This window comes from Anomaloglossus baeobatrachus, chromosome 3, assembly GCF_048569485.1.
Source record: "Anomaloglossus baeobatrachus isolate aAnoBae1 chromosome 3, aAnoBae1.hap1, whole genome shotgun sequence".
NCBI lineage: Eukaryota > Metazoa > Chordata > Amphibia > Anura > Aromobatidae > Anomaloglossus > Anomaloglossus baeobatrachus.
Window position 1 is genome coordinate 383,958,795 of NC_134355.1, and position 19,393 is coordinate 383,978,187.

Below are 19,393 nucleotides of genomic sequence, written 5' to 3' on the forward strand. Positions count from 1 at the left end.
GCGGAGCACAGACATCACTAGGGGGAAAACATTACTGGAGGTGGTAGACAACACTGGTGGGATTAACAGCACTGGAGGGTGCTGCACACAGCACTGTGGGGGGGTGCTGCACACAGCACTGTGGGGGGGGGCTGCACACAGCACTGTGGGGGGGGGCTGCACATTAGTGTAATGACAAAAAACATTTTTTTGTTACAACTTAGAAAGATATTTTGTTTATAGATCAAAAACAATATTAAATTAAGATTTTTAGATTGATTAAAATATTAATGAATATTTTAATCAATATAATCTCTATGTTTTACCTTTGCTTGATCTTTACTTGAAGAAACTATTATGGTCAAAATATCGTATTAAATTCCTCAAACAAATTATGATATTTGTCTCACTTTCTTTTTATATCTTTCACTGGACTACCAGACCTACCCCTGTACGCACTCTTTCATATAAACATTTACTTTCTTATTTTCTTTCCCAATATTACTTAGAAATCTATAAACATTTACACTATTTATTTATTACGATAATTTTATCACTTATTCACTTCACATACACTTTTTAAATTAAAAAACTTATTCACAGTAAAATTCACTTTCTAGTATCCAAGATGGCTGCCTGACTCCAAATGTACCACATGCTTTCCAATTCTTTCAGCTCTTCTTATAGCACGTGTTGAACTTTTAAAGAAAACGTAAAATTTAAATTTTTAATGGGTAACAATTAAAAATGTCATTTTTTCACTAGATTACTCTTATTCTAGATGTTCTAAATAATTCCTGAATATTCTAAATCATTCCAGAATCTTCAAAAAATTAAAACACGAAAAATTGGGTTTTTTTTTAAATTTTGAAATTAAAAAGAGGGGGAACTTTTGTGAATATTTTACAAATTTTATGATACTATTGTCATTTGAATGCAATTGTTCCTCGAATGTAAGGGGTTTCATTTTCGTTTTGCAAAATTTTTAAAATAGTCATCACACTACTGCACATAGCACTGTGGGGGGGCTACACATAGCACTTTGGGTGGACTGCACAAAGCACTGTGGGGGGCTGCACATAGCACTTTGGGTGGGCTGCACAAAGCACTGTGGGGGGGCTAGACAGCAATGGGGAACAGGCACACAAACTCATCGCAGGCCCGCGGTTCCAACCTCTGAGCTAAAGCAAGGCAGGGGCGCCCCCCACCACCCATGGCGATTTCAGCTCACTAAGCGTGTACCTTTCCCAGCAGGATGTTGCGTCCTTGCCACTTCCGCATTGCCCGCAGCAGCACTGTGACAGCAGTGCCGAAGACAGCAGCGCTGGAGACAGGTGAGTATAGAAAAGCATTTTATTTTTATATTTCACAGACACGTGTTTTCTCCGGTACGTGTTACACTGATGTCACACGGAGCACATCAGTGTGCGGACCGTGTGACATCGGTGCTACCAGAGAAAAACGGACATGTCTACGTGTGGAGCACACGGACACACATATGCTCCACATGGACACACGGTCCATGTGATAACACTGATGTGTGCGCAAGCCCATTGATTTTAATAGGTCTACATGAGTCCGTGTATCCAGTACGTGTGAAAACAGACGTCATACATACAGCAAAGACAGACGTGTGAAGGGGGCCTTACAGGGTGTAGTAATCAACTGGATATGCTCACCTGTGAGAGTTGTGTATGACACAATGAAATGAACATAAATCATGTAGGGCTGCTACAGATACACAATATACACAGAGGTACAAAAAATCAGCAGCTGAAGGAAATACAGTACGTGCTCACTGTGCACTGCCATGAAGCGATCTCTGTAGGAAGGATCCAAGACACATCAGTAGATGAAGAGGATGATTTCTACCTATTGTAGTGACTTTCCCTGCCTGTCTCTGCTTTCCTGCACTCCAGGACCATGCAGCTTTTCAGCAGAGACAGGCAGGGAAAGATATGGTAGAAATAAACCTCTTCCATCCAATGAAAAACAAGTAGAAATGGAAGCGGTTTATTTCTACCTAAGGTCCTGCAATGCCCTGCACATGAGGTATGAGACAAGGCAGAGAATGTTACTACAATAGATAGAAATAAACCGCTTCCATCTACTGAAAAATAAGTAGAAATGGAATCATAATGGTATATGGTTTCATACTAACCTAACCCCTATCCTCCGGATCCCCTGAAGATTCTACTTAATTGGTGAAACATGTAGGGAAGGAGGGATGTGAGTGGTGACAATTAGTCTAGTAAACTGTGTAATGTGAGGCAGTTGCAATACGCCCCTCACACACCCCGCTATCCTTTGCCAGTATGCTCAGGACATCAAATGGTGAGATTGTTCCTGTTCTATGTTACCTTAGGCGGGCTTTACACGTTGCGACATCGCTAGCAATTGCTAGCGATATCCAGCGCGATAGCACCCGCCCCCGTGGCACATGCAATATGTGGTGATTGCTGCCGCAGCAAACATTATCTCTACAGCAGTGTCACACGCACATACCTGCTCGGCGACGTCGCTGTGACTGCCGAACTATCCCTCCTTCAAGGGGGAGGTGCGATCGGTGTCACCGCGACGTCACTAATCGGCCGCCCAATAGAAGCGGAGGGGCGGAGATGAGCGGGACATAACATCCCGCCCATCTTCTCCCTTCCGCATTGCCGTCGGGACGCAGGTAAGGAGATGTTTGTTGCTCCTGCGGGTTTATACACAGAGATGTGTGGTGCTGCAGGAGCGACAAACAACATCGTACCTGCGGTCGATCTGACATTATGGAAATGAACGACGTTACGCAGATCAGCGATATTGTACGCTTCTGTGCTCGTTCATCGTCACACCTAGGATTTACACGTTGCGATGTCGCTACCGGCGCTGGATGTGCGTCACTAACTACGGGACCCCGACGATATATCAGTAGCAATGTCACAACGTGCAACGCCCCTCTTGTATTTTACTCCTGAATGTGCGTCTTGTTGCATTATATTGTTAGCAGCATGTGTGCCTTGTATACTTACTGCTGATCTTGTGTGTTGTCACATGATACTGTCAGCAGTTTATTTTGGTTATTGACGGTGTTTATGACAGTGTCCCCGTGTGTCACTTCTGGACACCTCCATTGCCGTCCACCATCACGTTTGTATTTATTTATGTTTGTATATTTGGATGTCCTCATGACCAGAGGTCTTTTTAAACCTATTTAGTAAAGGGTACATTTTATAGATATCTTTCTACCTTCGCTGATTATTTGGTAGACTCTACACACTGCTTTATTATTTCTACCTAAGCTGTAATACTCTGCACATGAGGTAAGAGACATGACAAGGAAACTTACTACAATAGGTAGAAATAAACCGCTTCCACCTACTGAAAAATAAGAAGTGAAAGCGGTTTATTTTTACCTAAAGTCCTGCAATGCCCTGCACATGAGGTAAGAGACATGACAAGGAAAGTTACTGCCATAGTTGGAAATAAACCACCTCCATCTACTGAAAAATAAGAAGAAATGAAAGCGGTTTAGTTCTACCTAAAGTCCTGCAATGCCCTGCACATGAGGTAATAGACATGACAAGGAAAGTTACTGCCATAGTTGGAAATAAACCACCTCCATCTACTGAAAAATAAGAAGTGAAAGCGGTTTATTTCTACCTTAGCGGTAATGCTCTGCACATGAGTTAAGATACATGGCAGGGAAATTTACTACAATAGTTGGAAATAAACCACTTCCATCTACTGAAAATTAAGAAGTGAAAGCGGTTTATTTCTACCTAAAGTCCTGCAATGTCCTGTACATGAGGTAAGAGACATGGCAGGGAGAGTTACTACAATAGGCAGAAATAAACCACTTCCATCCACTGAAAAATAGGAATAAATGAAAGTGGTTTAGTTCTACCTAAGGTCCTGCAATGCCCTGCACATGAGGTAAGAGACATGACAAGGAAACTTACTGCCATAGTTGGAAATAAACCACTTCCATCTGCTGAAAAATAAGAAGTGAAAGTGGTTTATTTCTACCTTAGCGGTAATGCCCTGCACATGAGTTAAGATACATGGCAGGGAAATTTACTACAATAGTTGGAAATAAACCACTTCCATCTACTGAAAATTAAGAAGTGAAAGCGGTTTATTTCTACCCAAGTACCTGCAATGTCCTGTACATGAGGTAAGAGACATGGCAGGGAGAGTTACTACAATAGGTAGAAATAAAGCGCTTCCATCTGCTGAAAAATAGATAGAAATGGAAGCGGTTTATTTCTACCTAAGTTCCTGCAATGCCCTGCACATGATGTAAGAGACAGAGCTAATCAGGAGAACTACAGTCAGGGCCAGAAATATTTGGACAGTGACACAAGTTTTGTTATTTTAGCTGTTTACAAAAACATGTTCAGAAATACAATTATATATATAATATGGGCTGAAAGTGCACACTCCCAGCTGCAATATGAGAGTTTTCACATCCAAATCGGAGAAAGGGTTTAGGAATCATAGCTCTGTAATGCATAGCCTCCTCTTTTTCAAGGGACCAAAAGTAATTGGACAAGGGACTCTAAGGGCTGCAATTAACTCTGAAGGCGTCTCCCTCGTTAACCTGTAATCAATTAAGTAGTTAAAAGGTCTGGGGTTGATTACAGGTGTGTGGTTTTGCATTTGGAAGCTGTTGCTGTGACCAGACAACATGCGGTCTAAGGAACTCTCAATTGAGGTGAAGCAGAACATCCTGAGGCTGAAAAAAAAGAAAAAATCCATCAGAGAGATAGCAGACATGCTTGGAGTAGCAAAATCAACAGTCGGGTACATTCTGAGAAAAAAGGAATTGACTGGTGAGCTTGGGAACTCAAAAAGGCCTGGGCGTCCACGGATGACAACAGTGGTGGATGATCGCCGCATACTTTCTTTGGTGAAGAAGAACCCGTTCACAACATCAACTGAAGTCCAGAACACTCTCAGTGAAGTAGGTGTATCTGTCTCTAAGTCAACAGTAAAGAGAAGACTCCATGAAAGTAAATACAAAGGGTTCACATCTAGATGCAAACCATTCATCAATTCCAAAAATAGACAGGCCAGAGTTAAATTTGCTGAAAAACACCTCATGAAGCCAGCTCAGTTCTGGAAAAGTATTCTATGGACAGATGAGACAAAGATCAACCTGTACCAGAATAATGGGAAGAAAAAAGTTTGGAGAAGAAAGGGAACGGCACATGATCCAAGGCACACCACATCCTCTGTAAAACATGGTGGAGGCAACGTGATGTCATGGGCATGCATGGCTTTCAATGGCACTGGGTCACTTGTGTTTATTGATGACATAACAGCAGACAAGAGTAGCCGGATGAATTCTGAAGTGTACCGGGATATACTTTCAGCCCAGATTCAGCCAAATGCCGCAAAGTTGATCGGACGGCACTTCATAGTACAGATGGACAATGACCCCAAGCATACAGCCAAAGCTACCCAGGAGTTCATGAGTGCAAAAAAGTGGAACATTCTGCAATGGCCAAGTCAATCACCAGATCTTAACCCAATTGAGCATGCATTTCACTTGCTCAAATCCAGACTTAAGACGGAAAGACCCACAAACAAGCAAGACCTGAAGGCTGCGGCTGTAAAGGCCTGGCAAAGCATTAAGAAGGAGGAAACCCAGCGTTTGCTGATTTCCATGGGTTCCAGACTTAAGGCAGTGATTGCCTCCAAAGGATTCGCAACAAAATATTGAAAATAAAAATATTTTGTTTGGGTTTGGTTTATTTGTCCAATTACTTTTGACCTCCTAAAATGTGGAGTGTTTGTAAAGAAATGTGTACAATTCCTACAATTTCTATCAGATATTTTTGTTCAAACCTTCAAATTAAACGTTACAATCTGCACTTGAATTCTGTTGTAGAGGTTTCATTTCAAATCCAATGTGGTGGCATGCAGAGCCCAACTCGCGAAAATTGTGTCACTGTCCAAATATTTCTGGACCTAACTGTATATTACATTTGCAATGGAGGTGTTTGCTAATATTATTATTGCATATTGGAACAGGATTTTGGAGATGGGAATACCGCTTTAATGCTAGCCGTAAAGTAAGTTCTTAAGGGTCCGCTCATGTTCTGTTTAGTGTAATCCTGAATTGTAAAGCGCTGCGGAATATGTTGGCGCTATAGAAATAAAGATTATTATTATTATTTACCTAAAGGCGTTGGCATTGCCTGTAGAATACAAACTGATTAAGAAGTTGATCGTTGGCATAGACTTGTCAGAAGATGACTGTTCATGAGAACTGACCTCTACGAGCTCTGGTGGTAGGCTGTATGTAAAGCTGGCGATAAGGTGACTGCGCTTTGCTATAATAATAGTTGCTTGTAGTCTGGCAGTGAGCTCACTGGACAGTAATCTCAGGGAGTCCACTGATAACTGCTTTACAACAGCAGCAAGAATGCTCCAGACTTCTCAGCTGTTGACAAGCCTGACCGGCTGAGAACACCAGTTATATATAGCACCGGAGAAGCTGCTCCACATAGTCTGTAACAGTGCTTCAGAGACCAAAGCAGAGGAAACATTATCTCAGACCCATACTGCCAAACCCCAACAACACCCAGCAACAGTCCAAGGGAAAAGGCAAGAACAGTCTTCTCCAGCTCTCTGGGTGGGAGTATGTGACCTCCTCTTTGTATGACTGGGACATCTGTATACGACTAGTCCGCAACAGTCCGGAGTGGAGTACATTCTCCTGGTGGATGCTGTCAATGTCAGAGGTTCACTCATAGGAGGACACTCTGCTTTTTAAGAAAAGTCAACAGCAGCTGTGACCCACACATTCTCTGGTGCATCACTGATCAGACAGGTAAGGTGGAGGGTTTACTGATCCTGAGATCCGTCAGTTATATGCTGAACTTTATGTTTTATGCATTATTTGCGTGCAATCCGGAGAATATTCATGAATGAAAGTTTTATGGTGCTTACAATATATGGTTTTGTATGTCATTAATAGCAATTGGTGATTTACACTATTTGTGTTAAATAGTAAATGTATATATATATATATATATATATATATATATACAATAAAGGGCGTAAAATACACTAGGGATACAACTTACACTATTAAGAAGAAAAATCATGAGCAAGAAGTGAGGCAATTTAGAGACAAGTGTTGGTTTCAATGAATACAGTTCTAACAGTAATAGACTTCCCTCCACAGGTGAGATGTACGGGGCGTCAGTAAAGGTTTGGGTCTTTGTTTTCTGTCTGTGATTCGAAACATTCTTGGTTACATCCAGGGGATGAAAACCTGTAGTGACTTAATATTTCTCCTAGCAAAGGGTTGGTATTCGTTCTAGGCTATGCTCTGTCATCTAAACAAGCTGGAGTCTAGTCTGATACATTTTATCTACAGTGTGTCCACACATATCCTGTCCACCGCCATTAACTTGAGAATGTCGGCAGATATAGGAATAGAAGTGGTGTCTAGGTATAGTAAAGTATCCATGCGCTACGTAATGTAACCACCTATAGCACCACCTGGTGGAAAACAACGGAGTTAGCATTTTTATCTCGAAAACGGAACGAGATAGAGAGAGAAAAAAGTGAATTACAAAGTTGCAGGGCATCATCAATTCAATATGAATCAACACCTTTCATACAGAAATGCTATGATATGAAACCCATAACCCCCCCCAAAACATTGAATGCTGGTCACGCATATGGCGCTCATTTAACTTTGATGCTCAAAGTGGCCACCGTCAGCTGCAATGCACATCTGGACTCTGGACAGTATACTGTATCTTGCTGCACGTTGTGCAATATGGTAGGTGACACATTTGCACAAGCATCTGTGATACGTCGTCGTAGATCCTGCAATGTTGGTGGAGAGGTCGCATACACCTGCTGTTTGATGTGACCTCACAGAAGTCCAATGGGGTCAGGTCAGGTTAGCGTGGAGGCCACTCCACGCAGCCACCATACCCAATGACTTGTAGGAAGATCTCTATGAGGTACTGCTTCACGTCCGCAGCCTTGGGAGTTTTACACGTTCTAATCATAGCATTTCTGTATGCAAGGTGTCGATTCGATGATGCCCTACAACTTTGTAATTCACTTTTTTCTCTATCTCGTTCCGTTTTCGAAATAAAAATGTTAACTCCATTGTTTTCCACCAGGTGGTGCTATAGGTGGTTTCATTACGTAGCGCATGGCTACTTTACTGTACCTAGACACCACTTCTATGCCTATAGCTGCCGCTGTCCTCAAGTTAATGGCGGTGGACAGATTATTACTATTATCGAGCTCAGAAGGTCTATGGTTATTTGGCCTTTCCCATCATCCCCAGAAATGGAGCAACACGAGATGCTCCAATTCTGACCCTTCACCTCATCTCTTACCCGTTATTAACCAAGTAATAAATATTAAAAAAACACATACAAAAAAACTTTATGGAAATAAACACTCCCTGACACTTTCCCTTGTTATCCACTTTATTTAAAAAAGCTTTTAAAAAACCATGTATGTCCACCATAGTCCACCAAATCCTGAAAAACAAACAAACATACAAACAAACCACTTACCCTCTTTCACCGCTTTATTAAAAAAAAAAACCCCACTCAGGTCCAACGTAGTCCAGTGATTCCGACGGACAAAGTTAATAGACCACCATTCTGACACTCCATAGACTTTTTCTTCAGGCATTCCAGGTTACACTGCACTGCACAAGGAGACATCTGAAAAGAGGAGACATGAGCAACATTACCGTTCTTCAGAGGTTTCGGGTCACACTGCACTGTTCACGACTCTGTGACTTTGAAAATCAGAAACAATACTGACCTTACCGCTCAGCAGAGCCGCCGGGTCTTGTCCAGCACAGTGTGATCCGGGATTTGCCTGTTAGTAAAGTCTATGGAGTGTAAAAACGATGTTCCATAGACTTTGCTCATCCGAATTGCTGGACTACCTCGGCCCTGCGTTGATTTTTTTTTCAATACAATGATGAACAAGGGTAAATGCCTTGTTTTATTTCTCTGTGTATGTTTCTGTTTTTTCCAGGTTTTCATTTGTGGACTACGAGTGATTCAGTGGACTATGGCAGATGCGCTGTACTTTTTTATTTTGTTATCTAATATATAAAGCTGAATGTGGGTATGTATGTATGTATGTATGTATGTATGTCTGGGATTGGCATCTGCACCGTCGCAGCTACAGCCACAAAATTGTGCACACTCACACGTCTCGACCCTGAGAGCGTCATAGGCTATGTTGTGAGGCAAAATTTTAACCTTGCACGTTCCAATTTACCAATCAATTTTGCCTTTATCTACATAATGGGGAAAAAGTGAAACGAAAAGTGTATCCGCAGTGTCGCATTTACAATCACGAAATTTTGCACAGACACCTCATGTGACCCAGGGAACGTCGTAGACTATGTTTTGACAAGAACATTTAACCCCGCGCTTTACAGTTACTCTCCAAAAAACATGCCTCCATTAAAGTAAATGGAGCCTGGAACTACAGGTTATTAGTAGGAGCTGTGATTGGTTGCTATAGGAACAAAAGACATTCATAGAAAAAAAGAAGCTTATATGTGAGGTAACAAGATGTCGGTGGGGAGACGGATAGAGAGAGACAGACAGAGAGACAGACAGCGAGACAGACAGGGAAAGAGACAGACAGAGCTAAACGGTGAAAGAGACAGATTCTGAAAGAGACAGACAGAGACAGACCTGGAAAGAGACTGACTTGGAAAGAAACAGACCTGGAAAGAGACAGATGGGGAAAGAGACAGATGGGGAAAGAGACAGACAGACATGCAGACAGGCACAGAGACAGGCAGACTGTCAGGTTTCCGGGATTTCCAGTTCTCTTTTGAAAGAGCTTGCCCTCGGTTAACATGGAGTTTACTGTTCTGTTGCCCTACTTCCTGTCCAGCTGCTTAAAAGGCCGCCTCTAAGCCTAGTCCAGTGCCTGAGTATACTGCTTGCTGTGTGCTCCTGCTTTGCTGCTCCTAATTCCTGATTGCCTTTGGATCCTCCTGAAAGACTACCGACACCGACTCTGGACCGTACCCGGTTTCTTCAAGCTGTGCCCGGACTCCGTCTGCCGTCTTTGGTCAGCACTTCTGCCCGGTTCCTTCCGGTTCGTAACCACTCTGGACTATCATCCCGTACGGACACTTCTGGACTTTACCACTTGCCCCTTGTGTCCCGGCTGCTGCGCATTTAGGCCTTCCGGGGTGATTGCCAGACAGTCCCTGTATAGGGGTTCGCTCTTGGTGGTCTCCCTGGGGGAGTCCGGTGCGTGGCCCCGGGAATTCCCTTCGCTCCGATTCGGGAAGGTATTTCGTGTGTTATTGTTCTACTGTGTTTGTTCCGTTGTGTACCTATCGTGGTTACATATTATAAACATATTTGTACCAAGAACTCGTCTCTGGTTGTCATTGCCCTAACGCTATCGAAATCCTCAGAACATACAATAGTATTACACAGACAGGGAAGGAGAAGACAGCCAGAGAGACAGACAAAGATAGATGGGGGGAAACACAGACCTTGATAGAGACAGACGGGGAAAGAGACATAGAAATAGAGACAGACATGGAAAGAGACAGACAGAGACAGGCAGACAGGGAAAGAGACAGACAGAAAAAGACACAGACAAAGAGACGGGGAAAGAGACAGACCTGGGAAAGAGACAGACCTAGAAAGAGACAGATGGGGAAAGAAACAGAGAGATAGAAACATACAAAAAAAGAGACAGACAGACAGGCAGACGGGAAAAGAGACAGACGGGGAAAGAGACAGATGGGGAAAGAGACAGACAGGGAAAGAGACAGACGGAGAAAGAGACAGACCTGGAAAGAGACAGACGGAGCACATTACTTGGCCAATTTTGTTAAATTTGTGTGGAATATCTGTGGTGTTGAAATATATGTTGTGAAATGCTTCTATTAGCTTAGTTTACATTACATTTCTATCTATTTGTTTTGTGGTTTTTGTGTGCAGAATAAATTTTTGTTTAATACATTCTATTTTTTTAACAACAGTTATTAATCCGGGCTAGTTTGTAATAAAGTAGGGAATTAGGGAAAGTTTGGTGTATGGCTTTTTTTAAATTTCTGGGATAATAATGGGGTGTTTGATAAACACCTCTCCATTACTAGCACCAGGGCTTGATGCCAGCAGTGTTTTTGGATACTACACAGCTGACGTTAAAAACGTTGGCCCCTACTTTTACATTGATAGCCTAGGATAGGTCATCAATGTCTGATCACCCTGAGCAACCCAGCAGGTTTTTAAGTTTTGCTGCTTTGCTAAAACTAAAATGTTTGGTTGTATCAGAACAGCTGCAGCCAGTAACCTAAATGTTACATTGTTGGATTCAGGATCTCTCTGCCTACATCATGCTGCTCTCAGATGAAGAAGAAAATACCTGTTGACAGATTCCCTTTAAATTGCCTTAAAAAATTTCTGTGACATCATAAAAGGCTTTAAATGGAGCTGGGCGAACCCTTGGAGGTTCGGTTCGCTGGCTGCAAACAAACCGAACCTCCACTGGTTTGAACTTGGCCCGTGGAGGTTCAGAAACTCTGATTGGCAATTTTTTCTAAAGCCTGTGCGAAACAGCTGTTAAGGAGGTTTACCCTTGCCTCCAGAACTAGCCTCATACACCACCAGGTAATGCAACAAGCTCTTTTGAATTTAATGCAAGGTGCCTTCTACTCTCCTGCACACTCCTTCTGCCTTTGGTATTTTCCACTACTCAGTGCGTTTATTAATATTTCAGCCATCAGGCAGAGTTGTGGTTGCTGAGAGTGGGTTTCACCTTGCTTATCACCGATATTTCTATGAGGGGTGCATGATTACTTACATGCCTGATTACAGGTGTATATATACGTACACTTAATCTTTCAACGTGCACCCCAATAGATACTTTGAGCCCTTGCATATACCTCTTACATTGGTAGTCCTTACATCCTGACTTTGGTGTATGTATAGTTTATGACTTGTATACATACATATAAATCATTCATATATATAATTACTGGCTGGTTCTGCTAGGCATCTTCCAACAAACCCCCACCCCCCCCCAACCATTTTATAAAGGAACATTTCTCCTTTCCACACCCTTGGTGACTTATTCCATGTTCTGTATGTCCTTTTGTACTGTTTTGCATTTGTTCTTTTAATCTTCACCAATAAAAACTTAATATTTTGAATCATAATTGTGCCTTATCTCCTTTTCCTCCTCTTTGATATGCCTTTCAGAGTTGGCATTACCCCCCAGGGATACTATTGTGTTATCCCCTCGGTGTATTAATAATGGCCAAATTTATGTATCTATGCACAGTGCATGCAGCTTTAAAACAGTGATGTGGGTTGGGTTCTACAGATCTCTACAGCATCCAGAGAATTGGAAGATCTGAAGCAGATAAAACAGTGAATTTTATCATAACTACAACAAGTGTGCCGCCCCCGCATCAGCAGCCTGGCTGCTCGGATCCGGATCCGCAGTGGCTCGAGGGATCTCCGGACCCGGGGGTCGGGGTCGCACGGCCACTCGGACAAAAAGGGGGGAGTATTTACAGGGGATGACGTGGACAGTTCGTGACGCCACCCATGGTGTGTGGTAAAGTGGAGTACCACCGCTGCAGTTGGGAGTACCCGGTGGTGATGGTGTGGGCAGCCAGGTGTTTAACCCATCCACGGGTAGGGGGGATGCCCCAGGACTCAATGAGGGTGACGGGGAGGTGCAGTTGGGACAGTAAGGGTCACTTATGTACTCAGTCAGTCCAATTACGCTGACACCGACTGATGTTCCGACCGCTCATCTCTTCCCCTCCTTTTCTATTGGGCGGCGGTTCAGTGACGCTGCTGTGACGTCGCTGTGATGCTAATCGAACCACCCCCTTAGAAAGGAGGCGGTTCGTCGGTCACAGCGACAATGCAGAGCAGGTATGTGCGTGTGATGCTGCTGTAGCGATAATGTTCGCTACGGCAGCGATCACCACATATCGGCCGTACGACGGGGGCGGGTGCAATCGTGCTCAACATCACTAGCAAATGCTAGCGATATCACAGCGTGTAAAGTACCCCTTAGTCTATGACCTTTGTCTTGGCACCTGGTTCTGTTTGGCCCCTTAAGTATAACACTGATCGGGTCCCGCTCACCAGTATGGCTAACTGGTGAGCTTGCTCTCAGGGTTCACGCTTGGGATTTTCTGAACCATGTAGTGGGAAAGTCCTCTCCCCCTCATTGCGCTAGTACCCCGATTTTGGAGCGGGTTGAGAACGGATCTTGAAGGCTCCGACCTCGTCGGGTAAATTGTCAGGACGCCTGAAGCTCCTTCCTGACTTAGGAACAAGTACCCCCGTCATGCCCTGGCCCCTGCCTGGTGATGGCACAAGGCCACCGGCTGTCCTCCTCAACAGTCCATGTCCCTTCTCACAATCCCCTGCGACCGGGGTCCAGCTCCTACCAGGCCCAGACCAACGTCTGCCACCTAGTAGTTCACGGAGCCCAGCTGAGTCCTGACCTCTCCTCTCGAGAGTCACCACTTAACTGACTATCTCGTAACACTCCTGACCTCCCCTTAACCAACCCCCCAAGTGGGCGACCCTATTCCACTCAGGCTGTCCACTGGTGTGTCTGGTGGGTGTGGTGCAGAGTGTTCCTAGGATTTTGATTAACTTGTTCTTGGCAACACCAAAGGTCAGGGACCCGTAACCAAGGAGGAGGTGGATACCGTACAGAAGGGCAGATTGCACAATACCCTGTGACGGCCTGATAGGCCAGGGCGTCACACAAGCAACCTAATAAATGACACACAGGGTCTCTGTTCCCACATCATGCTGCGCTCAGATGGGGTAACATAAACCTGCTCACAGATTCCTCTACGGGACTTTTAGGTTGCACTTTGTGTGCCTGATTTAAGCTATTTAGATAAGTTGAATCAATGCCATGCAACGGCAGCAGGTGATCAGAAACGCTCAGTTCTGGAGCTGTTCTATCTTCTGATCGCAGCCGCAGCCGGGTTCTTTACATCCACCTCCTTTTCAAATCCACGGCTGCGATCCTAAGGCAAGGCAGCTCCAGAATGGAGTGTTTCCAGCCACCTGCTGCTGTGGCGGCACTGAGAACAGCTAATCGGCGGGTGTACTGGGTGTCAGACCCATGCCGATCAGATATTGATTACCTATCCTAAGGATAGGCCAACAATGTAAAAATGGTGGATAACGTCTTTAACTATATTTGCTCATGCAATGGACATTTTAGAGAAAGATATACCTGGCCGCAATCGTGCCCAAGCCGCGGGCAGCATGACATAGGGTTCCATTTAAGAATTTATTGCATTACATTTTCCAACTCACAACTGACCTCTTCCGAAACTATATTTCCTTGAAATATGAAAACAGTATCTGAGAGTGTATCTTACACCATATGATTATCAGAACACATATCCTTTGGATTTCTGTAGATTGATCTTCTCTGGATGTACTGACCATTATGTAATGTGCACCTTGTGAGGAAAGTAAGGCGAGGAGGCGTTATTCAGGTCTAAGAACAGCTACTGTAATTTGTTTCTGCTTCCACATTCCAGACATTACCGCAGAAGAATCCTTATCATTCTGCTACAAGATAAGTGAAGAGGAAAAATTCTAGAGTAGGTGCCAAGGGATGTGGGTGCTAGCGGATATCACCAAACAGATGATGTGTTTTTTAGAATAGTGTCATTAATTATTGAATACCATATATTGGTAAAAGCACACTTGTGAAAAGCCTTTGATCTCTTATGAGGATGTTTTGACAAACGTAGATAAGTGTGTTCATGTAGAAAAAGACATTTATTATATTATCCTTTGAAAAGGTTATATGTGAAATCTGTCTTTTTTTGCAGACATATTTTTCAGTGTTCTAAGTTCTGGAATTATTTTTCAATCATTTTACGGGTAATTATAACAATACAGTCCTCAAAAGTAGACTGACATCTGTAGTGTCCGCATGGCCTAATAGGACACATGGACAGGGGTTGTCTTCATGAGTCAACTCTGTCAAAGCACATTTTCCAACTCTCCTGGGGCATCCAAGGAAAGTACCAAAGGGGGTAGACAAGTCTCCTGTGGTCCATTGAAACATAGAAATCTGAAATTATTGAAGGTTTGTTGTGTCCTTGGGATTCGAAGATCAAAATGTAAAGGTGTGGAGAATATAGTGGAGGGATGTTGTATATACCTGACATTACCAAGATGGAAAATTTCCAGCAATACTCATTATGCACCACAAAACTGGCATCAGATGCCAACCCCTAGTTGGCAAGAATGCTTTAACACTAGAACTACTGAGGTAGTCATTTTGACTACTTTGCACCATGTATTTCTATATAGGTGTCACGAGTCCAGTAGTTCTAGTGTTAAAGAGGTTTCCACTTTCGGGAAAATGAACACCAAATGCTCTAAAATACCAAAAATAATAAACTGAGCAGACAGGTCTTTATTCTCCACATTTCCAGCACAAAGTCCCTGTTTTTGCCAGGGTCTTGGTGTTTTGGATGCTGCAGTGACGTCCTGTCTCACCGCTGTACTCAGCTGTCTACCTTTGCATGACTGCTGAACTTAGTGATTAACTACAGGGGTGATGCATGCTGTCAATGCAATATCACTGCTTCCGTAAGAACACCTACTGTATATACAAGCAGTAGCGGGAGCCAGTGCTGGACTCGAAGAGAGTGAGTACCTTTTTTGGTTATTTTACGGACACGTATAAGCAAAAGGTTAACAATGTTTTGAACTTTTGACTTTCAGGCTCCATATGTCACCATTCACTATACTGTAGCTTTGAGCATGAGACTACCTTCATTTTATAGACAATCATCTTGGCTATCGCATATATAAATTTGATTTGCAACTATTTAGCATTTGATTACTTATGCAGATTCTTGTCATGTCACTATATTATTACTGTTTTGCTATTTAAAATCTAAATTTAAATTTTTATTATTATGGTAGTACTTTGTAAATTCGTCTTTGGCTTTCAAGACTGCCTCAGACCTTCTGAGCACACTGCTATCAGAATCAAGCATGTCTTAAATGAAATCCGATTTCAGGTGTCTTCTACACTTTCACAATGTTGATACATACTGGTTGACTCACTTGGATATGTACACAGCTTTTTCTTCATCTGTATCCACAAGTGTTCAATTAAATTGAGATCTTGCGACTGTGGGGCCAATCCAGCAACTCTACTTCATTGTCATTGAACCATTTCTTCACCAATATCGACGTATGCTTTGGGTTGTTGGCCTGCTGGAACACTATATGGTCCTTTTCATACCCATAGAACTTCAGTGTATGAAGTAACTCGCCTTGTAGGATACTCACATACATCATTGAGACAACCATCAATCCTGGTAAAGTATCCAAAGTCTTTGGCTGTGAAACAATCCCATATCATCAGGCTTCCTCCACCGGACATGACAGTTCTTTCAATCTCTCCATCAGTTATCCCCTTTTTCTCTTATTTCTTCCAGATCCATTTATACCCATCAGAGCCTAGTCTCTTGATTTTCATCTCATTGCTCCAAATCACTTGTTTCCAATCTTCTACTGTACACTTTTCTTACTTTTTTGTAAACTCAAGCTGATGTTTCACATGATAATATTGAAGTCGTGGTTTTTTCACCTTGTTTCAGGCCACGATTCCAGATTTGTGTAATATGCATCATGCAGTGCTTGCATGGACATCTGTGATGTCACTATTGCGAAGCATAAAAGCCACCTCCACTTCTGTGTTTGTCTTAGCAGAACTGATAGACTTTGTGATGAGAAAACTTGTTGACTCTGATATTTTGCCCAGATGTCCACCTCTTGGCTTTTGAATGGATGGACTTTATTTTGTATTTTTCCAACTGTCATAGCCCTCACATGATGCAGTTTGGCAATTTTTTGGGCCAAGAGACCGCTATCGATGAGCTGGATGATGCTGTTTCTCTTCTCTTGTATAATCTTCATGGCGGCTCCTCTATTTGAAGCAGTGACCTTTCACTTGTAAATCAACCTAATAACACACTGAGCTATTAAGGAATCTGAGACAAGTTGTAATTTGTAGTATACAGTAAGAAAAAGATTTTTCAAACACCAGGAACAAAACCGTAACAATGCAGTGACATGACAAGAATCTGGAAAACTAATCAAATGCTAAATAGTTACAAGTCAAATTTATGTATGAGATAGCCAAGAAGATTGTCTATAAATTGAATGAAGTCTCACACCCAAAGTTGTAGTGGATGGTGAGACATGGAGCCTGAAAGTCAAAAGTTCAACTCATTGTTACCCTTTGGTTCATCAGTGTATTTTAGAACATTTAAGGTCCGCTCTCCTGAAAACCACCCAGGAAAACAAATTTAATTTACAGAGGTTTTATGGTTTTATTTGCATGTTATTTGTTTAGTAGTTTTACTTTTGTCTGATATTGTAGAGATTGTTGTAACATGGGTTCTTTAAAGTATGATTTTAGTGAGTAACGAATGGCATTTTTATTATTGCGAATGTTCTATATCTAAAAGGTAGTGAAAAGAATGTTTCATGTAACCTAACGCTAAGAAGCCTGGTTGCTACTTTTCAGCACACAGTAGGGCTCAGCTAGATTCTTGTGTTGGACAGAATGCACCATGTAATGTGCCTGCCTGTGTGTTTACATCGAGCAGCAGCGGAGAAACCATCATAGGATGGAATACTGTTATTTACTGCTAATTCACGGATAATGTACATTTATGGTCCATATGGATATGATACATCAGCAAGATTGGATGTCCTATGGGAGCAATAATAATGAATGATTTCCATCCATGAGATTTGTGCATGAAACTAACCCGTAGAGTCAGTACAGTGAGAGTTGTGATGTATAATGGGGCCTTTTGTGAATTGGATTTTTTTCTTTTGTTATTCCGCTTTTAGATATAAATAAGAGAGCTAATAATGGTCATGTTATCTTCTTGTACTGTGCAGTCCCAGAGGTGTAACTAGAATCTCCTGAGGCCCACTACAAAATCTGTAACAAGGCCCTTACCTACTATGTGCTTACTATTATACTGATAAATTGTAATGTGGCAGAAGGGTACCAAGGTCGACATGTGAATGCTGCCTCTGCACCCCAAATGGCTATGCACCTTTGCTTGCAGTAAAAAATAAGAAGAAATGTTCACACGTAACCCCCTTTTATTGATAATACTTTCTCCAAAGAGCTAATCTGCAGTCTTTTTGTACTGTAGAAAGATGCAGGAAAAATGCTGGGATCCAAATCTAAGCTAAGATCTGATGACAGGCTCTTCTTAGATAGAAGTAAAGACATTGTATAGATTGGGAAACTAATCATATGCCTATGGCTAGCTATATGCAAAAACAAGAATGCCACGGAGACACCATCAGATGTTTCTCAACGCTTCCAAGGGGGCCTTGTTCTAGTGTCACTGCGTTGAGAAACACGTGATGGTGTCTCCGCGGTGTTGGATGTTGATCTCCCCGAGGTCAACCATCCTTACCTATGTATGGCTAGCTATAGACATGAGACCTATCACTAGAGATGAGCGATCCCATTGAAGTTTGATTCGGCGGCTGCAGTCGGACTTGACCTGAACCCCAATAGAAGTCACTGATTGGCAGTTTGAGTCTCTGCCCACATACAGCCAGCCATAAGCAGAACACTTCTGGAGGAGGGTGAACGGGGTTTTTCTATTTTTTTGTTTTTTGGTTGCACAGTACAACTGATCATGCTGTTGTTACCCCCAGTGTGCGCCGTTCAACCACTGCAAGCGGCTCACACAGCGCTGCGCACCAAGTGTACCTGAGCATAGCAATGCTCACGCAAGTGGTCAGCATACGTAAAGCATCCGAACCCGTCACTGTTCGGCCCAAAAACCGGACACCAAATATCGTTTTCACTAATCTCAACCTATCACCCAACAAGATGACTTTGTTGACAGATTAATCAAACACGTTTACTCTTTTGAGTTCAGCTTTACCTTGGCAGAAGATTTCCTAAGTTTTGGTGCAAATCGTCCCTACAAATTTTACATCTATTTATTGTGTTTAAAACACTATTAGCACCTCACCCCCCAAAAAGCCCAGACCTTAGAGGGTTTGGCTATGTTGTAAGTGAAAATGGCTGTAGTTAAATAAGTACTATTCTCACCAAGATCTGGGCAATAAAATAGTTCTAAAAGGTATCCAGTTAAAAGTGGTGAAAAGTTAGACAAAAGTCTCCAAAAATGAGTCAAATGCGTATAGTTGTAGTTCAGAAACTGGCACGAAAAATACATATTCAGGCTGGGTTTATGCTTCACAGTCTGAGTACAAATCGCAATTTCTGGATTGACTGTGGATCTCCTGACTCAAACTCAACAGCCTTATAGGCATATGTGGGCCAAGGAGTTTGGGTCAGGAGGTCGTGTGGA

At 42.6% G+C, this 19,393-nt stretch overlaps 1 protein-coding gene across 4 annotated transcripts in view; it reads left to right on the forward strand.

The window, feature by feature from the left end:
• The window catches only part of FILIP1 (filamin A interacting protein 1), a 255,619-nt gene that overhangs the window by 51,730 nt on the left and 184,496 nt on the right, over positions 1-19,393 (forward strand). The window contains exon 1 of one of the 4 annotated variants that reach the window (XM_075340195.1): positions 6,481-6,805. The exons of the other annotated variants lie outside the window; for them this stretch is intronic. The gene's annotated coding sequence lies outside the window, so the exon portion shown is untranslated. Of the gene's footprint in view, positions 1-6,480; positions 6,806-19,393 lie in introns of those variants that run through there. 4 annotated transcript variants of the gene reach the window in all.